This window comes from Zophobas morio, unplaced genomic scaffold (assembly GCF_036711695.1).
Source record: "Zophobas morio isolate AGI-343-1 ecotype UQ-CSIRO unplaced genomic scaffold, CSIRO_AGI_Zmor_V1 ptg000031l, whole genome shotgun sequence".
Lineage (NCBI taxonomy): Eukaryota > Metazoa > Arthropoda > Insecta > Coleoptera > Tenebrionidae > Zophobas > Zophobas morio.
Window position 1 is genome coordinate 13,163,918 of NW_026972136.1, and position 13,505 is coordinate 13,177,422.

Here is a 13,505-nt window from a genome sequence, read left to right on the forward strand (position 1 = left end):
AAAGTATACATAACTCTGGCAAATTTTCACAGGAAATCCAAAAAAATTGGTCTAAAGAGTTTAGACAGTACTTCCCTCGCTGAAACTTGACGACTGCATGCCTATTGTGTTTTTTTTTCTCATTACATTTTTGCAGTGGGAATTTAAAAAAAAATTGCGATGACGTCATCAACATTTTTGCAAGGACACGTATATCAGTTGGGATAGATGTAGTGTAATACTAAGAATAAAATTATTATATTCTCAAATTTTCGGGAAAATGAATTGGGTCGTTTTGAATATTGATTTATAAAAATTGGTCTAAAGAGTTTAGACAGTACTTCCTTCGCTGTCGGAAACTTGACGACTGCATGCCTATTGTGTTTTTTTTCTCATTACATTTTTGTAGTGGGAATTTAAAAAAAAATTGTGATGACGTCATCAACAATTTTGCAAGAACACGTATATCAGTTGGGATAGATGTAGTGTAATACTAAGAATAAAATTATTGTATTCCCAAATTTTCGGGAAAATGAATTGGGTCGTTTTGAATATTGATTTCTTATAATCAATAAAGTAACGAAACAATTTACTTACGTATACCTACGTATCAGAGGCAACTGAAAATCGTGTATGTATAAACATTGTTAATTTAAGATGACAGGCGTAACAGCATACGTGAGAGCCAAACACAGAAACTGTAAACAAAACGACCGTCGGTTTTATTGCTTCGACTTCCGCTTATTATATAAAACATTGGGTTTTATTTTAATTCTTGACGGTGAAATTCACAATTGGTTGATTATAAACATGTCTATTTCACATTCGCGGAATCAAGTGAACGCATAAAACAAATGCAGGTCTGTAATGTTAAAGTCGATGTAAATAAGCGTGCTACCCTTATGTTTCAACCGAGTTTTTCCTTTAACAAATTTTGTGTCTACCAAATTGGGTTGGTTGGGGTGTAATACTAATAATAAGTGTTGCCTTTAATTTAATCAATAAAATAAATTGACTTCATTAATTTTTTTGAACCACCTCTTAAGAAAATCTAAAAAATATGAATGGAATGATAAATCACAAGTACAAACTCATCATATTTTTTGCCTTTTAGATAGGATTTATTCAGCAAAATTTAAGGGTGACGTCATCAATTTTTTTAGGAGGGATGAACAAATACATTTTGAACAAAAGTTTACCATGCTTATAATAACTTTAAAATATTCCCAAGATTTCAAAGCATTCGGTTTTGTAATTCCTGATTAAATCGATAAAATAAATTCACGCCTTCATTAATTTTTTTGAGTCACCCTGCATATGCAAATCCAAAAATATGAATGGAATGATAAATCACAAGTACAGACTCATCATATTTTGTACATTTTAGATACGATTTATTCGGCAAACTTTTGAGCTGACGTCATCAGTTTTTTGTAGAAGATAACCAAATATATTTTGACTAAAAATTTATTATGCTCTTTATAACCTTAAAACATCTGCAAGATTTCAAAGCATTCGGTTTTGTAGTTCCTGATTAAATCAATAAAATAAATTTACGCATTCATTAATTTTTTTGAGTCATCCTGTATATGCAAATCCAAAAAATATGAATGGAGTGATAGATCACAAGTACAGACTGATCATATTTTGTACATTTTAGATATGATTTATTCGGCAAATTTTCGAGCTGACGTCAACAAGTTTTTGGAGGGGATAAGCAAATATATTTTGACTAAACATTTATTATGCTCTTTATGACCTTAAAACATCTGCAAGATTTCAGAGTATTCGGTTTTGTAGTTCCTGATTAAATCAATAAAATATATTTACGCATTCATTAATTTTTTTGAGTCACCCTGTATATGCAAATCCAAAAAATATTAATGGAGTGATAGTTCACAAGTACAGACTCATCATATTTTGTACATTTTAGATATGATTTATTCCACAAACTTTTGAGCTGACGTCATCAAGTTTTTGGAGGGGATAAGCAAATATTTTTTGACTAAAGATTTATGATGCTCTTTATAGCCTTAAAACATCTGCAACATTTCAAAGCATTCTGGTTAGCAGATTAAAAATTAAATTTCAAAATGTTGTTTTATAATTTTGATTTTTTTTCCAAAAATCTGGACGTTTCGGGTGAAAAGTCGATTCAGAGTTGTAAACTACATGTGTAGGACTATGTTATTTTATACAATTGAAAACCCATTTACTATGTACAATTTTGAAGTGACGTCATCGCTTTAGTGGTGGGGATGATTCGACAAATTTTGGTTAGCGTTTTACCATCTACATGATATTCTTAATATAAGTACAAAATTTCACAACAATCGGTCGAGTACTTTCGGAGATTATCTGTCTAATAAAAATCCGTGACAACAGACGGACAGACGGACAGACGGACAGACGGACGGACAGACGGACAGACGGACAGACGGACAGACAGACGGAAATGGGAGACCTATTTCTTCGTCTTCTAGGGGTCATGAAAGATCGAGAAAACGTAAAAGTAGAGAGTCGGCCGACGGACTCGATTACAATACTTCCTTTGCTTACGCTCGGGAAGTAATAATCAATAAAATAACGAAACAATTTACTCACGTATACGTATCAGAGGCAACTGAAAATCGTGTATGTATAAACATTCTTAATTTAAGATGACAGGCGTAACAGCATACGTGAGAGTCAAACAGAGAAACTGTAAACGAAACGACCATCGGTTTTATTGCTTCGACTTCCGCTTATTATATAAAACTTTGGGTTTTATTTTAATTCTTGACGGTGAAATTCACAATTGGTTGATTATAAACATGTCTATTTCACATTGGCGGAACCAAGTGAACGCATAAAACAAGTGCAGGTCTGTAATGTTAAAGTCGATGTAAATAAGCGTGCTACCCTTATGTTTCAACCGAGTTTTTCCTTTAACAAATTTTGTGTCTACCAAATTGGGTTGGTTGGCGTGTAATACTAATAATAAGTGTTGCCTTTAATTTAATCAATAAAATAAATTGACTTCATTAGTTTTTTTGAACCACCTCTTAAGAAAATCTAAAAGATATGAATGGAATGATAAATCACAAGCACAAACTCATCATATTTTTTGCATTTTATATAGGATTTATTCAGCAAAATTTAAGGGTGACGTCATCAATTTTTTTAGGAGGGATGAACAAATACATTTTGAACAAAAGTTTACCATGCTTATAATAACTTTAAAATATTCCCAAGATTTCAAAGCATTCGGTTTTGTATTTCCTGATTAAATCGATAAAATAAATTCACGCCTTCATTAATTTTTTTGAGTCACCCTGCATATGCAAATCCAAAAATATGAATGGAATGATAAATCACAAGTACAGACTCATCATATTTTGTACATTTTAGATACGATTTATTCGGCAAACTTTTGAGCCGACGTCATCAGTTTTTTGTAGAAGATAACCAAATATATTTTGACTAAAAATTTATTATGCTCTTTATAACCTTAAAACATCTGCAAGATTTCAAAGCATTCGGTTTTGTAGTTCCTGATTAAATCAATAAAATAAATTTACGCATTCATTAATTTTTTTGAGTCACCTTGTATATGCAAATCGAAAAAATTTGAATGGAATGATTAATCACAAGAAGAGACTCACCATATTTTGTACATTTTAGATAGGATTTTTTCAGCAAAATTTTGTGGTGACGTCATAAATTTTTTAGGGGGGACGACCAAATACATTTTGATCAAAAATTTACCATGCTTATGATAATTTTAAAATATCTTCAAGATTTCGAAGCATTCGGTATTTTAGTTCCTGAGTAAATCAGTAAAATAAATTTACGCTTTCATTTATTTTCTTGAATCACCCTGTATATGCAAATCCAAAAAATATGAATGGAGTGATAGATCACAAGTACAGACTGATCATATTTTGTACATTTTAGATATGATTTATTCGGCAAATTTTCGAGCTGACGTCATCAAGTTTTTGGAGGGGATAAGCAAATATATTTTGACTAAACAATTATTATGCTCTTTATAACCTTAAAACATCTGCAAGATGTCAGAGCATTCCGTTTTGTAGTTCCTGATTAAATCAATAATAGTACATTATGGAACTAGTGGATGAAGTTGAATTTCAACGGCGAGAGTGATTTTTTCACACGAGCGAGTGCAACGAGCGAGTGCGAAAAAGAAACTCGAGCCGTTGAAATTTCTTCATCCGCGAGTTGCATATACTATTTTTTCTAAGAAATTAGGAAATAAATGTTTGTTTATGGTAGGTATTTTATTTTTGAAATACATTAACTGTAATAGAACAATTTTCGGTATGTTAGCTCATAAAACTTTTTAGACTTTTCGGGTATCAGATTCGAAAATGCCGCATTGGCAGCATTCAAAATTTCTTCAGAAACTTCGTCAGTCTCACTCATGTTCATTGTTTTCACTTGTGTAAACTAGCAGTATTAAACGTCAAACACTAACGGGTCGTCCAGCCTAGGCGTCATGATTTTCGAAGCGCGCGAAGCGGACGGTGCGGTCGGTGCAGGCGATACGCTACACGTTTCGCTAGCTGCGAAACGCTCAGGCTGGACGACCCGTTAAAATCGTAGACGGCCGAGTATTTTTCCACTAGAGGGTGAAATGAAATTTCATCCACTGCCAGCGATGGGAAAATGACAAACTTCAACCTTAATGAGTAGAAAAAATATATTTACGCATTCATTAATTTTTTTGAGTCACTCTGTATATGCAAATCCAAAAAATATGAATGGACTGATAAATGACAAGTACAGGCTCATCATATTTTGTACATTTTAGATATGATTTATTCGGCAAACTTTTGAGCTGACGTCATCAAGTTTTTGGAGGGGATAAGCAAATATTTTTTGACTAAAGAGTTATGATGCTCTTTATAGCCTTAAAACATCTGCAACATTTCAAAGCATTCTGGTTAGCAGATTAAAAATTAAATTTCAAAATGTTGTTTTATAATTTTGATTTTTTTTCCAAAAATCTGGACGTTTCAGGTGAGAAGTCGATTCAGAGTTGTAAACTACATGTGTAGGACTATGTTATTTTATACAATTGAAAACCCATTTACTATGTACAATTTTGAAGTGACGTCATCGCATTAGTGGTGGGGATGATTAGACAAATTGTGGTTAGCGTTTCACCATCTACATGATATTCTTAATATAAGTACAAAATTTCACAACAATCGGTCGAGTACTTTCGGAGATTATCTGTCTAATAAAAATCCGGTAGCAGACGGACAGACGGACAGACGGACGGACAGACAGACGGACGGACAGACGGACGGACAGACGGACGGACAGACGGACGGACAGACGGACGGACAGACGGACGGACAGACGGACGGATAGACGGACGGACAGACGGACGGACAGACGGACAGACAGACGGAAATGGGAGACCTATTTCTTCGTCTTCTAGGGGTCATGAAAGATCGAGAAAACGTAAAAGTAGAGAGTCGGCCGACGGACTCGATTACAATACTTCCTTTGCTTACGCTCGGGAAGTAAAAACGAAAAACTCGAATTCGAATTTTTTTTTAATCATGTAAAATTTTGAGCTATTTATTAAAATTTAGACTTTAATTACTCGAAAAATGTAAGATTCCATGTTACACTGATAAACTCAAAAATTTAAAATCCATGAAACAAACGCCTTCTCTTGGTGGGAGATTTGTCAATATGAAAGATGATTTAATTCTTGCCAATTGATTTTCGAAATCTTAATTGATTCAGTGTTATGTTGTCATTTTTTACATTTATAAATATATTTGATGAATTGTAATCCATGTTTTTGCGATATCTTCTTTGTTTGCATGTTTTTTATAAAAAATATTGGCCAAATTTGACAAATTTTTATCGTGTGACTAGCAGACCCACTGAATATTTTAAAGTAGTTAAACAAAAAATTAAATCAAAATAAATAAATAAATTATAATTAAATTAAATTATAAATTATACATAAAAATTTATCGTACGACAATGATTATATTCAACAGCCATCTTGAACCCTGCCTTGCGTATGTGGATGAAAGTAAAGATACTAAGATCGTTACTCAGGGGTTGGTGGTAAAAGGGTGAAAATTTAGGGTTATATGTATTTTTTGAAGCCAAATCTTAAAAAAATAAAAATAACAAATTTTGTCCGAAAAAAAAAATTTGGGTGGACCACCCTTATTACCTAGGGGTATAAAAAATAGTTTACGACCCATTCTCAGACCTACCGAATATAGACAGAAAATTTCAAAAAATCAGTCAAACCGTTTCGGAAGAGTTTGGTTACACACACTGTAACACGAGAATTTTTTATATGAGAAAACAATGAATTTACGATGTTTTTCTTTCCTTTTCCGGCAAACCCAGATGTTGTATCGCAACCAGAAAAACAATACAGAAATGCAACGCTATTTTTGAAAGATTCATATTTGAAACTCTTGGACGTGAAAAATAAATCTTTTACATTTCCAGAACCTGGTTTGAGAAAATAAATGTCATAATTATTTGAATTCAATTGATTCAAAAGGACCAACAACTATGACAGTTTTATTAGTATCTCTGGCAGTTTCTATCGAGATCTTAATTATGTCAGCATCAGCATCTTCTTCTGTTTGTTTACAGGAAAATCCTTGTGACTGTAGATTCCAAAAGTTTTTTTTTAAATAAATCAATTCGTCACGATTCTCTTGAAGTAACTCAGCCTGCACGTATTTTTATAGACGATGTTGTTCATTCTTCTGATGGGCTAAAATTTTCTGTACGCCATTCAGGTATGTAAGTTATCTTAAAATAGCAATAAATAGGCACCTATGCATATAATTTAAAAATTATCCTACAACTTTAACAAAATATTGTAGATGTCTTATAAAGTATTAAGTGTATTAACTTATTTGGTTGTTAATTATACTAGTATATTTCGATTTGCAATTTTTTAATTTATCAATGTAACATGAAATATTACGTTTTTCGAGTAATCAACGTGTACATTTTAATAAATAGCTCCAAGTTTTACATAATAATTAAAAAACAAATTTTAGAATTCGAGTTTTTTCGTTTTTTTGCATTTCCTGTGAAAATTTGCCAGAGTAATGTATAATTTTTTTACACCTTCCGAAACTAGAGATTTCAGCGAACAAAAAGCACACCGATTTTTTTAAAAAGCAAATATTTTGACGTGAGAATTTTCAATTGAAAATTAGGGTGGTTTTTCGATATTAAATCAAAATAAGGGAAAAAAAATAAATATTTTGAATCAAAAAAATTACAGTGAGTTTGGGACATAAATAGGTAAGTTTTCACCAAATTTCGTGAAAAAAAAAAAAATTTTTTTGTGGGAGATAAAAATAAAAAACCAAAAATTCGGTTATTTGCATTTTTCGCATAAATTTTGAGGAAGGAAAGTGTAAATACAAAAATTGTAGATCTTTTTATTACCTACAACTTTGCCATTTAACTTTTTGCGATAGGACTTGTAATTTTGCCGGAAATCGTGATAAACCGTTTTCTACCCTTAAAAGCTCACCCTCTTCCCCTCCCGGACCCCAGAACGCCCGTAAATTATTTTTTCCTTTATATTTGTTATATTTTCTTCCTTTTTCAGTGGGTATCATCCTGTTCTAATTTTTTTTTCACTTTTTACCATTTTCAAAGGCTTAGAACATGTCCAGCTGATTTCAAAAAAACAGGACAAGATGAGCAATTCAGGTTCTCATAGATCGAAAAGCAATGGGAATATGACGTTTATATAACTGTAATTTGTCCCTTTTTTTTTAAATCAACTGTACATGTGATATGTAGGGGAAAGCGAGGCAGGGTAGGTAGCTTTTTGGAAAATATTATGCATACCGTTATTATGCATAATAACTGAAAACTTCAGTTATTACTTAAGCATAATTCCTAATGTTTCCGGTTATTATGCACAATAACTGATAAGTTTAGTTATTACGCATAATTCCTAAAATGTCTAGTTATTATGCATAATAACGGATTTCGGATATTAGCTGTAACATATACACTACAAATTTGCGAAAAATAGTGCTTTACCGTTGGAATTTAACTGTCCAAATTTGTCGTTCAGCGGAAACGGTTCATAATAGTATATTGCATATCGAGGGTGGTAAGAAGCTAATTACGAACGAAGTTTATGCACGAGCGAGCGTAGCGAGCGAGTGATGTAATATGAGTTCGTAATTAGCTTACCACCAGAGTTGTGTCATATACTTTTTCTACGATCTATAATAAAGAATCACTTTCAGAAGAAATTTTTTTGGGAAAGCAAATATTTATAGTTGCTATGGAAACTACCCAAACAGGCACGTAATATATATATATTACGTGCCTGTTCATTCATTACATGCCAGTGGGTGTAACTATGGTTTTACTATAAGGCTAGACAGTTCGTAATTCATGGATTACTATGTGGGAGTAGAAAAAAAAAATTTATACCATCGTAGTCTTACTTGACCAAATAGTGTAACTTTGGTCATTATGCGCGTTAAATTAACATGATAAAAGTGACAAATGATAAACAACTGAAAGCTGTGCATAAAATATATACCATACCATTATATTCTCATTGAAAAGACAAATGGGTAATTTGTGAAGTACCTCATACCAATTTGCTGTTGCCCAATAACATGATTCTAATTAAACTAAAATCGTCGTAAATATGAGAAGTAAAATAATGTGGTAATAAAAAAAATAACCCTTCTTAACCACTGACGAAATGGTTACCTGTTTAGTAGGCAGAATTGCATTATGTCAAAATATATTAGAACACATGTTGATCTTTAACTTTTTCTAAATTTTATTTGTATGTTTGATTATAAATGAAAAGCTTAGGAACACCCATCCACACTGGCGCAACACTGGTAAATCGCTTTATTTTATATTATGGAATCGTTGGAGAAATTAATAGCGGGAATGATTGTGTATTGCTACACAAGGACATTGACTGCATGTATGTCTGATTAGATATAATAAATTACCACTCAGAAAAGATAAATACAATATTCCTCACGTGTTAATCCCATCAAGTATGATTACAAATTAGATAAATGTATTTCAGGAAGATGTAATAGCCTTGAGGATTTAGGTGTTCTGTACGACTCAGTTTTCATTTAGGGATCATGTAGGTAAGCTAGCTGCTAGTTACTAGTCCTGGCCGTAGGATTCATAATTAGGAATTGTAAGGAATTTTATATTTTGTTATAGTTCGCACTAAATTAAGATACTGCGCACTGGCATGGTTTCCTTATTATAATTATCAGGTGGTAAACTTGTTTTACAGATTTAGTATGACACAGTTGGTATCTCGATGCATAATAGCAGAGTAATTAGTATGTAATTGATTGCAGTGAGTTGCTCGGGTGTATATTAATGGTGGTATAAGAGATCCTATTTATACTGTGAATAATTATTCGAACAAATTTGGGAGAAATAATTCGCTCGATATTTTCAGTTTCTGTTCTTAACAGACAAAAGTAAAGGCGCATTTACTCGGAGACTATTATTTACCTGCTGGCTAATTGTAAAAATGTGAGTATTTTCGGTTTTTAATTCCGGTAATTGGCTGCTTTTAGGTCGCGGATTCGAGTTCCACTGCCGCGAGTGCCCGGTCGTGGCTCGTTTCCCAGATATTGTTGATGGTTATATCTCTGGTTATATTCTGTGGTATTGTTGTATTGGTATCTATTGTCGGATCTATTACGACTATTTTCACACCGTGAATTGTTGTGTAACCGTTTGAGATAGTTTACGATCAAATGACCTGGCTTACGGCAATATCGGCATGTGTGAACTATGATTATTATGCGAGATGAACTTACCTATTGAGTTTCACCTTTGCTGTTTGCTGCCGGATTTCGACCAGTGGAATTATTGTGATTGTGATTATTGGCAGATTTGGACATTAAACTACGTTCCTCTTCTAGCTAATTCAATGGCATTATGCAATTCAGATAACCTATGAATTTCATCGGATTTTTTATTTATTGCCTGCTATAGCAGCGGCAGCTTCACCCTGCTCGTCAATGCAAATATGAGTTAAGTTTTGCTGTAGTTTTTCCACCGTATCGGCGAATACTCTTATATTATCAGTATGAGGGGTGTGATATTTATTTTTCTTACAACTTTAATTTTATTTGCAATAGAAGATTCTATATATCCCTCCGCGACGGAAGTCTTTTAATTGTTGTGAAGCCAACACCTGCATCGGATAATAAATATGTAAGCGAACGATCTTCGGAGACAATGCCCTGTATATATAAATTTGGGTTGGATAGCTTCAAGAACATCGCAATTTTGTGTGCAACTCTTCCAAGAGTGTTTATCCCTACTGGCTGAGTTGAATATTTATCTTTACAATAATAAATGATAAACTATTATGAGGAGCGTGTCAAGACGAAGGCCAAAATACTTCCTGTATAACTGTAGATAAAGTGATATGCCCTCATTGTCCACAATATTGAATAAACGGTTAGTTTTTGTTTTTGTATTATTTATTGCTATGAGTAATTTGGTGTTGAGGTCTTGAATGCACTTTCTGCGACGTCATTTTATTTTAATTAACACTAAAAAACACTTTTCGACTATTTGTTGTTTTGTTTATGTCGGTATACTAGAGATTCATATGATTACTGATTGACTGTATCGATATTTGACGTCGAAAATAGATGTAAATTTATTGCGAATTTTCTTAATATCTTTCTAGTGAGATTTGAAGTTCATAAATCGGAAAACATCAAAATATTTTATTCCACTTCAAAAACTAAAATATTTAACTTTTTTTTATTTAATACACAAATTGATTACATTAACATATAAATTAATTCGATAGACAGCAGTGAGGTTACCAATTGAAATGACATTTGAGTGTAGAAAGAAGTAATGACATATCTGTTTAGTAAAATCATACATTAACGCACTAATTAAAGAGAAATCATGTAGTTAGCAACTTTAATGTTAGATCGTCGCAAAATACTATTACAGTAGCTGCTGATGTGGTTTTGTTTAAATTTTGTGTTGTTGCAAATTTAATATGTTGTGTTTTTTGCTCATTACATGTTAATTTGTTGATGTTCAACAATTTCGAAGTATTTGAGCATGCTTCGGGAGACATTCTCTCTAATTCGTCGTTATCTAGAGCTTTACTAACAAGGCTGGTATCATCGGCGGATAGTATTACATCTGAAATATACTGAGGGAGATCATTTATATATTATTATTATTAAGACCTACCAGTGACCCGGAAATGACCGGCATTCAGGCAAGACTTCTATCATTACGGGTACTAAGACCAAGTAATGATATGTATTGATTAGATTAACAAAACAACTTTCGAGATTCTAGAATTACAGCATACAAATTAGTCTGCTATTATTCTCTAATCTCACCCCATCCCCAAAACTCTAGCGTAACTACCGATCATTTATCAGCGCATCACTTGGAAAGTGACCTACACTACTCTGACCTACTGGTGCTAATCTAATCTGACTGACATAATCAGACTGTTCGAGAAACTTACGAACAATATTATTATTATTATTATTATTAAGTAGTAAGTTGACCAACAGGTCAAAGCCCAATTACAGGTCAACTATAATACGCCTTAACATGAAGAAAGGAAGAAATACTGCAGCTATAATTACTGGAGTTCTTTGATAAGAGTTCAGCATGCCAATGCGATATCAAAACTGAAACTAATACTAGACAAAGTTATCTAAAGATATCAAAGACATACGGATCTAAGTTATACTGGTGACACATTTCATAGACTGGAGAGTGTTTTTCGATATTTAGACGAGGAGTTGGAAGATAAAAACATAGATTAGATCGAGATGACATTCTAGGTACCAAGATGAATATCTTACCAAGAAGATCAGTGCAATCAACGTGAAAATTTATCACATTACGAAGAAATTTTAACGAGGCGATACACCGTCTAGTACTTAAGGCTTCTACTTTAAATCGTTCTAACAAGACAGAGTGAGGAATACCTCTGACTGGATAAACACCATCCTCCTTAAATGCTGTGTATTTTAAAAAACGTCGTTGTATGTTTTCCAGATGGTTAATACGATTTTGTGTGAAAGGAGCCCAAACAATACATGCATACTCGAGCTTTGAGCGAACGTAAGCAAAGTACAGCAGTCGCAAGCTATCAACCTGTGTAAAATCTCTACCACACCTTATAATAAAACCGAGTGACCTGAAAGCACTATTACATATATGTTCCACATGATTAGCAAAACTGAGCTTACAATCAAAAATGACACCTAGATCTTTAAATGTATCCACTCTAGCAAGACTCATGTTGTTTAAAATTAAACAACATGAGTCTTGCTAGAGTGGATACATTTAAAGATCTATATAAATATAGTCGAATTGAATTTGTGTGCACTTATTGGTAATGGTCATTATGTGACATTTCTTATAGTTCACTGGGAGTAAGTTAGACAAACTAAATTCATGAAACCTATTTAAATCATCTTGCAACAAGATGCAGTCCTCTATGGTTGAGACGTCTTTATAAATCTTAAGATCGTCAGCATATATTAAAACGTTAGATTTTATGTTCTTAACAATGTCATTAATGTAAACAATAAACAGAAGAGGGCCCAGCACGGAGCCCTGAGGCACCCCCGAGGGAACAGGTCTTTTTATCGACTCGTGTCCATAATATGTAACGCACTGTAACCTATTAGATAGATATGATTCAATTAAATTAACTAATGAAACAGAGAGACCAATATTACTTAATTTTGCCAATAGAATTACATGATTTAATTTATCAAATGCTTTAGAATAATCAGTGTATACTACATCTACCTGGAGCTTGGAATCAAGCGAGTCAGCTGCAAATTGAGTAAATGTGGATAAATTTGTAACCGTGGATCGACCGTTGACAAAACCATGTTGATATTCACTAATTACATTTCTGAAATTAAAAAGAAGATGCTTGTGTAATATTATTTCAAAAACTTTAGAAAAATTACAAATTAATGATATGGGCCTGTAATTTTCAATTACATTTCTTTCGCCAGTTTTAAAAATTGGAGATACTATTGATAGTTTCCATATTTCAGGAAATTTACAGGTTCTTAGAATTAAATTAAAAAGAATTGTTAGAAGTGGAGTTAGTATACAGGCACAATCTGTCAGAATAAAGCCTGGAATATTGTCATGTCCTGAACACATATTAGGTTTGATCTTTTTCAAAGCGTTTAGAACATCTGATTCCGAGATAGTGTTTAGATTTATTATTGGGTTTAACATTTGATAATCAGCAAAATCGTCAGCGTTATTCACGGTGCAATTATTATAATTACTGGAAAAATATTCTGCAAATGCATTGACAATATCATCAGGTTTGTTAAGAAGTTTATTTGAGTAGCTCAGCTGCGAAGGTATACCCCTATGCCTACTAAGGTTGTTTACATGGGACCAAAATTTACTGGGATTAGATTTAATATTCACCTCAACGTTAGTTAGTTAGTCGATGT

General features: G+C 32.8%; 1 protein-coding gene across 4 annotated transcripts in view; it reads right to left on the minus strand.

Annotated features, from left to right (window-relative positions):
- The window catches only part of LOC135139673 (calcitonin gene-related peptide type 1 receptor), a 159,475-nt gene that overhangs the window by 53,727 nt on the left and 92,243 nt on the right, over window positions 1–13,505 (minus strand). The window lies entirely within an intron of this gene.